At 45.9% G+C, this 11,932-nt stretch overlaps 1 long non-coding RNA gene across 8 annotated transcripts in view; it reads left to right on the top strand.

Moving 5' to 3' along the window:
* The first annotated feature begins 53 nt into the window (after positions 1 to 53).
* The window catches only part of LOC308054513, a 113,480-nt gene continuing 101,601 nt past the window's right edge, over positions 54 to 11,932 (top strand). For all 8 annotated transcript variants that reach the window (XR_013924134.1, XR_013924135.1, XR_013924136.1 and 5 more), the window contains exons 1-3: positions 54 to 538; positions 3,694 to 4,000; positions 4,231 to 4,414. This is a non-coding gene — a long non-coding RNA (uncharacterized lncRNA). The remainder of the gene's footprint in view (positions 539 to 3,693; positions 4,001 to 4,230; positions 4,415 to 11,932) is intronic.

The raw sequence follows: 11,932 nt of genomic DNA, 5'->3' as shown, positions 1-11,932 counted from the left end.
TGTTGCCGGGCAACGGGCTCCTGCCTCCTCCCGGGGCCCGCCCGCCGCCCGCCCGCCGCCGCCTCCACCGGGCCCGGGCCCGTGTCCCTCCGAGCCGGGAAAACGGTGCCGAGCGGGAGCGCGGCCGCCGGTCCCCAGCAGCTACCCGGGCTTGCTCAGGGCCGGGGAAGCCCCGACATGACGTTGCCGCTTTCTTGACCGGCGCCTTGCGAGGATGGGCCCGGGGAACGGGCAGACCCCTCAGCGGGGCCCGCCGCGGCCCGCGCCCTGCCCCCGCGTCTCATCACTCCTCGAGGGCCAACACCCTGGAGGGGGCTCTGCCGGGACTGCTGGAGCCAAACCGGGAGCGAGGCCCCAGAAGTCTGCTTTAAAATCCCAGGATTTTTAAGGGAGTGCTATTTCTGAGCTCTTCCCACACACACAACTCAACATCTCCGGTGGATCGCCTCCAGCTGACAGCCCTCCCTGCGCTCGTGGTGGCTGCCGCCTCCGCTCTCCCCCTGCCCTCAAGCTCGTTTCCATCCTGCCAAGTGCCTGGGTATGAATTTAAAAACCTGAAGCTATACGTATAGTCAGGTTCTCGGTACAGAGTCATTGTTACTGACTGAGACAAATTTTCAGCTAAATGCAGAACAAATTCTGAGTTATGAAATCTGTACACAGAGGTTAAGATATTGTCCTGGCCTGGAAGCTGATCATGAATTCGTAAACTTTCAGAGAGGCTGGACCAGTCTGTTTTGAGGCTGCAGGTGGAACAAGAGTTCGGAGGATTTGTTACACCTTAGTTGTACTAACCTAGTGAGCAGAGGATTGATTGGCAAGATCCAGTGGCTGGGGATGAGAAATCAGCGTTTAGCCAGGAGGGCTAAACCTTCAGAGCTGGCAGATGCGCTGCCATGCCATGCCAGCGCCTCTTTCTCTAGATCCAGTTCAAGCAGAAATTATTGTGCTGCAGGCAGGTACCAGTAAGTGAAACTCTGTGTCAGACTACATCATCATACGGTCCTCTTGGAGCTTAAAATCAAGAGGGATGTTTGACCAGAATGTCACAACAGACTATCAGCCCACAAGAGATGCAGCCTGAAGTAATGGAGATAAAAAGTCAGCATATGCCTGCACAGTGCTTACCTTCACGCTACATGCTCCTCATTTCCCAACAGGCACATCAAATCAGCCTCTGCATCTACCTCATGTTGATTTTCCAAGGATATGTATGAAATCTCTGACAGTATTGAAGACCTACTTAAAAAAATCCATGACTGCCTTTACTCTTTTCCAGATGTTCTTTTATGTCCTGGGAAAACTAAGGTAGCCACGGTAAAAATTGCATATTGAAATGAAACTTTAGATCACAAAGGATGTAAAATACCACACAAAAAGTAGTGTTTACATTTATGAAATGGGTGCACATCCTTAGTTTTTGAATGTTGACAGATATATTGAGTTGCTCTTCACATTTAATGTTCTTCATATATTTCTTTCTTTAAAATACGTGTTTTAAAATAGGAAAAAGGAATTAGAGAAAATAAAAAACATCAACTTTGTAAATGTGTAAACAAGAGCAAGGTACATCATAGGGTTCAGAATAGGGTGCTTAGGGACAGGGTTACTGGTGGGCTTGGCAGTGCTGGGTTAATGGTTCGACTTGATGATTTTAAAGGTCTTTTCCAACCTTAATGATTCTATGATTCTATGAATGCACCGTGCTCTCAAAGGCACCCACAATGTACCTGAGAAACTTAATGTAATTTTGGTGTTGGCTCTACTTTGAGTGGGATGGGACCAGAGACCTCCAGAGGTCCCTAGACCTCCGATCTAAATTGTGCTTTGAGTCTATGTCAAAGTCCACAGAGCTAAATTCCTTCACTTGACTTGATAGGACTTGTCCTGTCCTTGGAGAGTCCTCTGAGAATGCATAAAAAGGTCTCAGCTAGAAACTTGGGAGAACCTTATCCGTAGGCTTTTTTTTGCGTTGCTCCCTCAGGCTGGCTTAAACTTAGAGACCTCTTGCCAGCCTGGGAAGTGGAGGAGCCACCTGTGTTGTGGCCTGCTTGAAGAGGCAGTTGGGATGTGGTGGGATGAGGTCTGATACTGAAGTAGTGTTGGTGGTCTCCGCGGCATGACTTTTGGGGTAGGTGGTACTGAATCTCACACGCAGCAGACCTGCTGAGGCCAGCCAGAGCCTGGCTCTTTGTGCCCCCAAAGGCTACCCTGCGGAATGGCCTGACCAAAACACAGCACTCATGGTGACTCAGATGTTCTCCCATTCTTGTGCTAGGACATCAGGGAAGCAGTTACCCAGCAGATGCACTGGCTTGGCTCTCCAGAGCTGCAATACATCCTAGCTCAGTATTTCCCACACTAGCAATACTGGGAAAGCTGCTGCTAACCTGCCACTCATGCTGCAAATCAAATCTGGTTTGCCCCAGAATTATAACACAGAGACTGTGTCCCCAGGGCACACAGGCCAAGTACACTGAGATGAGATCCCCATTAAGCCGAACATCTCAGGCTGTACTTGAGTCTTTTTTCTCTCAAACGTACTTAGTCTTTCTCCTTAGAAAGGCAAGTCAGGCCATTTCACTTGGGACCAACTGTGCAGAGCCCAGATTTCCAGCTTGAGACATTTTGTGTTTACTCTTTCTTGCAGATCATGGTTGAAACCTCTCCTGACCCTTCCTTATGGTACTTCTGGGTGGGCAAGTTTTCAAAGCTGTCATTGGCCATTAGAGTAATCTGAGAAATGCTATACTTCCACACTTGTCTGTGTGTTTTGGAAAAATGACTGATGTGGCTGAGATGAGCATAATTATCATAGGGAGGCATAAGGATTTCAGGGAACAGATAGATGGATTTTGGAAGAGATGAGAATGCATCAAAGACAGGTAGGGCAGAACCATGCCAGACTTGTCTGCTTCGTATACCCCAGGAGCTTACAGTGTCGGCGTGAGCTGCAGGTACTAGTCTGTGGTGTTGGAGGAGTAAAGATGTGCAAGAACTCTAGAGATACAAAATAGATGTGCCCAGGACAGATCAATAAGAGCTTTAGCCTAAGCATAGGCAAAAGCATTACAAACCAATTCTGATTTGTGAACAAAGTGATTTTATTTGAAATACTTCTTAAGTTATAAAAAGTCTTTTGGAGGCTTAAATGCAACAGAGCTAATGTCCTTTTAAACATGACTGATGTGCTTTCTTGTTCATTCGCAGAGGAAATGTTTTACATTAAAGGTTCTGTTCCTAAAGATTTTGTTCTTAAGGTCTTCCATTTTTCAGGACTCCCATACCTGTGGTCCCATGATAGATAAGTTCTTCATGCTTTCTGGCCTCACAGAACTCTGTTGTTATGGGAGGAGGAGTGGTTAGGGGAAGGCAGAGGAAGAAAGGTTGGAACTGCTTTGACTGTGAGTCACTTAGGTCAAAACTGACAAAAGCCACCACCAGATTTGGGAACATCCTCCAGAGGATCTTTATCCCCTGGAGGATAATCCTCTACCAGCTAGAGGCACTCAAAGGCTACAGTACTCAAAGTGCCTACTGGCTTCAGCTAGGCATTGCGTTAAGCTGCTCATCTGAGGACCCATGAGTCTGTTTTCAATCCTTATGCTGCAGTTTCTAGGAGAAAAAGTCAGTTACTGCATTTCAACTCTTGTTGCAAGCCCTGTGTTAAGAAATGTCTTTATTCTTTTCCAGTCCAGCTGCCTGATGGATGTTCTTCAGTTGAAAACAAGGCAAGGTTTCAAGGAGAGGTGATTTCTTTTATCAGAGAAATCAACATTCCTGGAAAAACAGGACAGTGTTTGGGCACTCAAGCTCTCCTTCAAGCCTGGAGCAGAAGCAGGCGGCTCCGGATTGTTCTTCAGCAGTGGTTTACCAATTTGGGATGGGCAAGATTATTGTGGCTGCAATTGTGGAAGAACCCAAACTCTTTGATCCTCCACTTCTTACATGTTGATTTACAATCTGGCTTTACTGTGGAGCAAGCCAACTGGATCCCCGGGTGAGAAACTCATGCTTGCTGTCAGGGGAGTGATGGAAGAGGGAACCAGGTTGGGCTCCATCCTCAAGAGATAGCAGGATTGTGACTGTCACTATTGTGGTCCATGTTCACCCACAGCTGTCTCAAAATATTCCCCAATACCTTCCACTCTTCCTTTTATGCTCTTTCAATATCCCTCTACAGAAGTCTGTGAAGAAAACCTGATGATGCTCTTCTGCTTTTCTTTGCAGAGAAGCAGTTTTGTCACTTTTTCTCATGTCTGGAAGAGGCTTGCTGGAGCTATGAAGAAAGCTGGGAGCCATCCATCCGGCTGGTAACATACCAGTGCAGCGACACAAGGTCATTTACCTGGATATTAGCCAGGCTGGATACACCTGAAGGCAACGTAAATATAAACAACAGAAACCAACTCAGGTTAGTAACAAGACTGCAGCTGTCTTTCTGGGGCAACATGTCTTTTCATGACTGCTGTGTGAAATCTGTGGAAGGGAGACTTCCAATGAGCCTCTGGTGATATTCCATAAATGTAGAGCCAAGACAGACTTAGAGGGGGTAAGGAAGAACCTCGGGCATGGGCCTTCAAAGTCATTGGTGTTTTAGACTTGGGAGTCAAACGGGAGACTTTCTCATAGCCAGATATAAGGCCTTTGTCAAAGCCAGGATGGTTTCCATGATCTGAACTTTTCAAACATCTGTAAGGATGTGCTCAGGTCTGGGAGGAGGGGTCATGTGGGTGTGGGCGCTAACAGCATGAACAGGGAGGGCAGAGGGCAAGGAAACACGACTCAGTCTAGTGCAGATGTGCTGTTGGAGGTGATGGTGACCGTCTGCAGCCCAGAAAAGGAGTCAGAAGGATGCACATCCCCCGACTGAGCAGAAATCCCCACACTATCATCTCAGAGCTTTACCGTCTCTGGTCAGAGAAGCTACAATCCTGGGCAAGGCTCACGTCAGGCACACTTCTTTCAGAAGGAGCAACGATGCAAGACTGGTTAGTTTCAGTTTAGCAACAAGATGCATCACATGGAGGGCCTTGGGTGCTTTACTGGGTCATGATCAGGTGCATCTCCAATAGAAGTTGCACCTGACCCATCATGGCTGTCTTCTAACCCACTCATCTTCCTTTGCTGACATTTTTCTCTGTGGGGGACTGATAGCTGGCTGGGAGTCAGTGTTGGCCTAGCTCACTGATGGACCATCACAGATTATCAGTTTGGGATTGTTGGCAGCTTGTAAGCATGGAAAGATTCATAGCAGATTCAGTTTTTCTCCTCCATGAACTGCAAGGTGGTGGTTTCTTCAGCTGTCTGCAGTATGGCTGTTCTAGCCCTTCCCTTGCAACTGGAGTCAGCAGTGGAAATCCTGTTATTATGATTGTCTTCTCTTTGCTCTTCATGGCATAAAATGGGGGCTGTGCTCCAATGAATGTAGACTTAACAGGGAAAATACTTGCAAATCCAACATCACTCAGACAGTTTAAATCAAATCTCTGGTCCTCCCCCAAAACACCATTACATAACCATTATGTAAACTGTCTCAAAAAATCTATGAAATGCCTCTTGTAAAAATACCCCACCTCCATCATGGAGCTATTGTGAAAACACACTGAAGAGACCGAAAATACTGCCAAGGAGCTATCAAGAATAAGCCCAAAACCCCACAAAGAAGCCATTGTAAATAGGACCATAAAAAATTGAGGGATCATTGTATAAATCCCTTCAAAAGGCTCCCATGAGAATGCTTCCAAAAATCACACAAAAGACTTTTAATACTAGATGCTTTGTGGGATTTTTTAGTTGTTTTTTTTATGGTCCTTTTAATGGGGTGTTTATGGCTGTGCTTTGACACTACAGATCACTTCCAAAACGCCTTCTATGTGGTGTTATTTGGGGCAGTTTTAGAATCACCAAGATGTTCACAGTAAATCCATATGGTTTGACTCCAGGGCAGCTTCACAACTGCCTTGATGATTTTCGCAATTGTTTCATCAGTAATGCCCTATGGGCATTTTCTAAATGTCCCTTTGGTGGGATCACTGAGACATTTGATAAATTACTTTGGTGGGGCCTTAGATCTATATATTTTCAAAATTGCCTTTGGCTGTGGTTTCTGGTGTGCTGGATCTGTAGTTCAGATTGTTTTCCAGCTTTTAGAGGAGTCACAGAATGGTTCCTGGGCTGGGGCTTCAGATGATTTTTCAAATTCTTCTTGGCTCTGTCCCTTGGGTGAGGTCTTTGAGTCAATTTAAAATGACTTTTGGATATCAAGGTTCCAGAGTTGGGTACTGTCTTCAGGAATATTGTAAGAAATGTTTATTGTGTGACCTGAGAAGTGCTTTAAAAAGCATCCAATGATATCTTATGCCCATTTTCAAAATGGCAAGTGTCTCTGGGGTGTGATATAGACATGTGTTGGATGTGATCTGTGATGTACTTCCAGACTGGTCTGTGAGGCCATAGGCAAATGAGTACAGCACCTACTACAGACAGTGATAAGGATGATACAATGACAAGTTATGAGGATGTGTGTCCATGTAGAGAGCCATAAAGATGCAGCGAGATGCGTTACTGCAGAACTGCCCACGCACCGCGCGAGGGCAGAGTAGCTCCAAGTCTGCTCTAGCAGCTTTGCAAAAGAAAGGATCTTCCCAGCATCAGTGTTTTAAGAACTGTATAATCCCTGTGCATGTGTGTGTTCGTATGTGTATGTGAGAGTGGCTGGAAAGACCCCTGGTATTTTTTCTGAAGCACCCAAGCAGGAGCTAATGGTCCCTCTTAGCTTACCAGACATTTGGGCAGGGCGATATTTGAGTATTGTCACGTTGTGTCCAATACAAGGTTACTCAGCACTTTATCCAGTCTGGATCTGAAACGTCAAAGGAAGCGTCACTATTTTGACATGGGAGCCACTCACTCAGTGGGATGGCTGCAGAAGCATGTTCTTTTTGCTGTATAGCAGGGTGTGCTGTGACAGTCCTGCATCCCTGGCCTGTTCCCCAAGGTTGGATTCCCAGACATCAGCACTAGAAAGTCTGCACACCATGAGGGAAGTACCTTCCCTCGACAGCACCGAGCAATATATGTGGGCACAGGATCTGGGAATTGTTCCTTTACCTGGAGCTTGACATGGTGCTCTTGTCACTCACTGAAGAGCTCACCTGCTGGCTGTCACAGCACGCACCAGAGTTGCTGCCACTGGAACCAGCCTGTTTTCACCTTCTGCCACACATTTAACCCCTGTTTCTGTTTCATAACCCTTTTTACCTGACTTTGCTCCCTATGCTCATGCATTTGTACCTTAGGGGACATCTGCTCACATCTGCACTACTGGTGGTTGGGCTCTGAGGGGAAAGCGTGCCCTTGATGGCTTGTGAGGAGGTGACTGTGGGATCCAACATGTCTCCGCGTCTCACTTGCTTTCATCTTTATAGAGTAGGTTTTCACCCAAATCAAAATCTTCAGTTTCAGTAACAACCTTCAGTCTTTACCTCTTCCCTAGAATACCATGATGTGTGTAATCTATACCCTGTCCCTTGCATGTCCCTTGCTGGTGAGGAGGGCTGGAGTGCCAGACTCAGGAGTCCAAGTGATTACATGGGACAAGTAGTGAAAAGAGAAGGACAAGGGTGTACCTAAAAGGCTAAAACAGGAGGACCAGAGCGGGGATAGTGCACAGAACATCCTCAGTTTGCCCAGCACTCCCTGGCGGGGTCTGGTGCGTGCTGCCCAGGAGGTCTCTGTCCCCAGATGGGAGGACACACAGCAAAGAATTAGATCCTGCGGTTGTGGGGAGCTTTTTGTCTCCCTTATTCCATTCTTCTGGTATTAGGGTTAGCCAGTGTGATGAGGGCCCCAATGCAGTTGATGCAAAAGTTCCATGATTTTGTGATGCTTCAAGCAGGGATTCCATAGGTCAGAAGATGAGGGGAAAAAAGCAGAAAGCGCTTCACTGTAAGTCTAACGGTCATTTAATTTTTTATGTAAGTGCTGGGCAGGTGATGGATCTGCTAGTTCTCCATAAGGAAGAACCGGTTGCAGATGTGGTGGCTGATGGCAGCTTTGGCTGCTGGAATTATGACTTGGTGGATTTGAGACAAGTAAGGAAGGCAAGCGGCAGAGTAATGATTCTGACACCAGGAGATCAGGCATCATTGTATTCAGGGGTTAGGTGAGATTGCAATGAAGTTGACCTTGGAGAGCAAAGCCACCCAGGAAAGCTGCTAAAACTTTGAGGGTGACCTCCCCAAATGGAGGAAGGGCCCAGCCTGATCTGCAAGAAGTCAAGCAAGCATGGCAGGAGGCCAGCATGGATGAACAGGGAACTCATGACTAAGCTCAAATAATAAAAACAGTAAGTGCTCAGAAAGTGAAAGTAGGGATGGACTGCCCAGAAGGAATATAGAAACATTGCTTGAATGTGCAGGGGTGGAGCTAGGAAACATTGGTCCACTTCTGAATGGGTTGGGTGTCCTCTTGACAAAGGACATGGAAAAGGCTCCAGGCTTCACTAGCATGGCCTCCCTGGCTGTGAGAGAGGGAGGTACATTAGAAGAAGATAAAATTGTAGGTCATTTAAGGAAATTTAATGACCCTGTGAGACCAGACAGGATGTACCTGAAGGGCGCTGAGGGAGCTGGCTGCATCACTGAAAACTCTTGGCAGCTGGGGAAGGATCCTGATGACTGCCATGAAAAAGGCAGGTGTCACATCCATCTTCAAAAAGGGCAAAAAGGAGGATCCAGGAAATGACAGAGCCTCACCTCAGTCCCTGGGGAAATTTTGGAGCAGATCCTCCTTGAAACCATGTCCAAGGACATGAAGGCACAAAAGGACAAGAAAGCGACTGGGAACAGTCAGTGTGGCTTTACTAAAGGTAAATCTTCCCAGTTACCTTCCAAAGTGAGATGACTGGCTGTGTGGGTAGAGGGTCAGTGGGTGCTGTTTCCCCTGGCTTTTGCAAGATTTCTGACAGTTTCCCATGCACACTTGTAGCAATGGTGTTGCAGTGAAGGCCAACCACATACTGGGCTGCATTAGTAAAAGTGCAGCTAACGTGGAGGGAAGCATTTTTTCATTTCCATTTGGTACTTAGGGGGTCACACCTGAAGTACTGTGTCCATTTTGGGGTCCCCAAGCATAAGAAAGACATAAGAGTCCAAGAGGCAGTTGGGGGCTGAAGCACAGGACACATGATGGGGGGCTGATGGGGCTGGGTTTCAGCCTAAAGAAGAGATGAAGGAGAGATCTTGCTGCCTGCAGCTACCTAATGTGGGGCTGTGTCAGAGGTGCATGTTGAAAAGGCCAGTGGTCGTGGACACAAATTTCAGCAAGGGAAATTCTGCTGCAAAATTTTCCCCCGTTGGAGCCGTACAGCTCTGGGACAGGTACCAGGGAGCTGGTGAGATCCTCATCCTGGAGGGGTTTCAGAACCTAACAGCACAAGGTGCTGAGCAACCTGATCTTGCTTTGGGGTTAGTCCTGCTTTGTGTAGGGAATTAGACTGGAGCCTTCCAGAGAGCTGGTCTGACCAAAATTATTTTGGGTTGCTTTTATCTCTCTGCATACAAGACTGTATTCTCGTTTAATCTAAACATCCTATTGAAGACTATAAAAGCTCCAGCATTTATTTTTAATTTTTGTATGCTATATTATAGAGGGTTTTTTTACATTTAAATTTTCTCTGTCTAGAAACTCTCCAAGATCTTGTGGACAGGTTGGTTGCTGTTATATCTGGGATAGTATAACTTATTCGCAACTCATAAATTGACATTAAGAAATTTTCTGTTTGCTGTTGTTGTATTTACTGACATGTCTTCATATTTTGCTTACAGGCTTTCTCATGCAGGAATAGAGCTCCAGAATCTTTATGTAGTTCACCAGAGCCAGGTGAAACTTCCTTTAGCTGTGTTTTGCAACTCAGAATGCTTTACAGTGTTGTTTCTAAACCAGTCTGTGTTTTGATGTTAGAAAACAAGGTCAAGGGCGTACAGAGCTATGTCAGTTCACATTTTATTTGTTCATTAACAAAAAGACCTAGATGAAAGTGAAGGAAAACTGAAAAGTACACTGGTGAAAAAGCTGATGCTTTGAGAATCTTGCCTAGATATCTGCAAAATTTTTCTGTAAAGGCTTCTCTGTTGATATTGCATTCTGGACACTTGTTTCCTCTCGAATAAAAAGGGAATACCCACCTATCTCTACTATAGGTTTAAATATGACAGCCGTAAGGCTTTTTCTTTTTACTGTAATAATGCTATGGGGCTGTTGATGTGCTTTGAGTGATGTTGGTTTTAGGGTGGAAAATGGATAGGTGGCCTTTTGTGCAGGAAAGATTGCTGTCATAATGTGCTTTAAAGTTTTATGGAGCTATGTTTCTGTAAGCTATAATTTGTGTCCCTGAAGTTCTGGTGAATAAGAGATCATGCCGGTGAGGAAAAATGACCTTACCAGAAAACAAAAGTTCCCCAATATTATGGACTGCCAGAAATGTAATGGAATTTATTTTATGAGGTTTTTTTTAAGTCCTTAAGGTCTATCACATATATGTGTGCACCCAGAGGCCCCACAAAGCTTTGTCAGACAGGTTGAACATGCCTGTCCTTCGTGGCTGTCTTGCTTGTGGGGTTGGCCTGCAGGTGTTAACCTCTCCTGTCTGATGCAAGACAGTGAGAAAAGCTGTAGGAGGCTCAGACTCTTTCCAGAAAGGTTATTGTCGCCTTGAAAGTTACCTGTGCTCATGGCTGTCGCTGTGGCCCTAAACTTTGAAGTGATCCACAAAAGATGGCAGTGTAGTCTGGGAAGGGTCATGCAATATGCTTTGTAACACAAGAAATATTTCTGCCAGTGGGATGGACAATCTGGGCACAGGACTTGACTAGCAGTGGAGCTGTGGTGTAGTTGGGGAGAGGCAGAACCACGTTGGAGAAGGCAGAGAGTAGTGGCACCAAGCTTGCTGGGAAGAGTGTGTGCACCCAGCAGGAGCTACCTAGGGTGCCTGGAGTTAGCTGAGGTCCATTTTTTTTTTGTTCCCTTTCAAATCTGGAAACTCTCCAGCCCACACTGAAATGGCCCAGACTCACTAAGTCTGGCAAGATGAATCTCATCCAGCTCAGCAGCCATTATTTAACCTCTTCTTTCCCTATTCCTCTCTGAGCTCTAACCTCTGATAGGATCTATTTTTATTTTATTTTAATTTATTTTCCCTTTAAGAAGTTTTCACTGGAGCAAAAATGTAGTGTAAAAAAGGGCATTTTCAGCTTGGAAGGATTTGTTTCTGGAAGGTGAATTGCATCTCACCCCTATGGTATGCACATGGTAAGCTGTAATTTCTGCCTTCCTTTTAAGCATATGGGAGGCATTAAGAGGTGAGGATTGGTTCCCTGGACACAGTGTTTGGAACAAAGACCATCAGTTTAGAATGGAGACCTTTATATGCTGATATTTTTGTCTTTTTCGCTTGGTTGATACAATTCGCTTCACTATGAACTCCTCAAGGCTTTGTTAACAGCAATCATTAAGGACTGTTATGAAGGAGGAAAAGGGACTTGGATGGACTCAGCTGATCACAGCTGAGACAATGGCACACCAGATATTGCAGGCAGAGGAAGCTGCTGCAACGTGCTGGCAAAAAAGATATCTGACAAGGTGAAATCTCAGAAATCAGCTGCAGGCATTTGAGGGGGGTAAGGCAGAAGCTTTAGTTAGGTTGAAAATGGAAATACCTCCTGCCAGAGTTGCTGTGTAGGGAGAGGTAAGATCTGTGAGTGACCTGGGGGGAGGATTCAGCATCCAGTTCTTGTGATTTGGAACAGAGACCTCATGAGGTCTGCTTCTTAAACACCTCTTCCTATGATGTGCCTCCTCAGACTTCTGTGGCATTGCTCTCTCTGCTCCCTCTCCTGACACTAACTGCTAAAGATATTTGTAGGCTGTC

This window comes from Falco punctatus, assembly GCF_963210335.1.
Source record: "Falco punctatus genome assembly, chromosome: 17".
In the NCBI taxonomy this organism is placed as follows: domain Eukaryota; kingdom Metazoa; phylum Chordata; class Aves; order Falconiformes; family Falconidae; genus Falco; species Falco punctatus.
The sequence above is the reverse complement of the archived record's forward strand: the minus strand, read 5'-3'. Positions and strand labels throughout refer to the sequence as shown.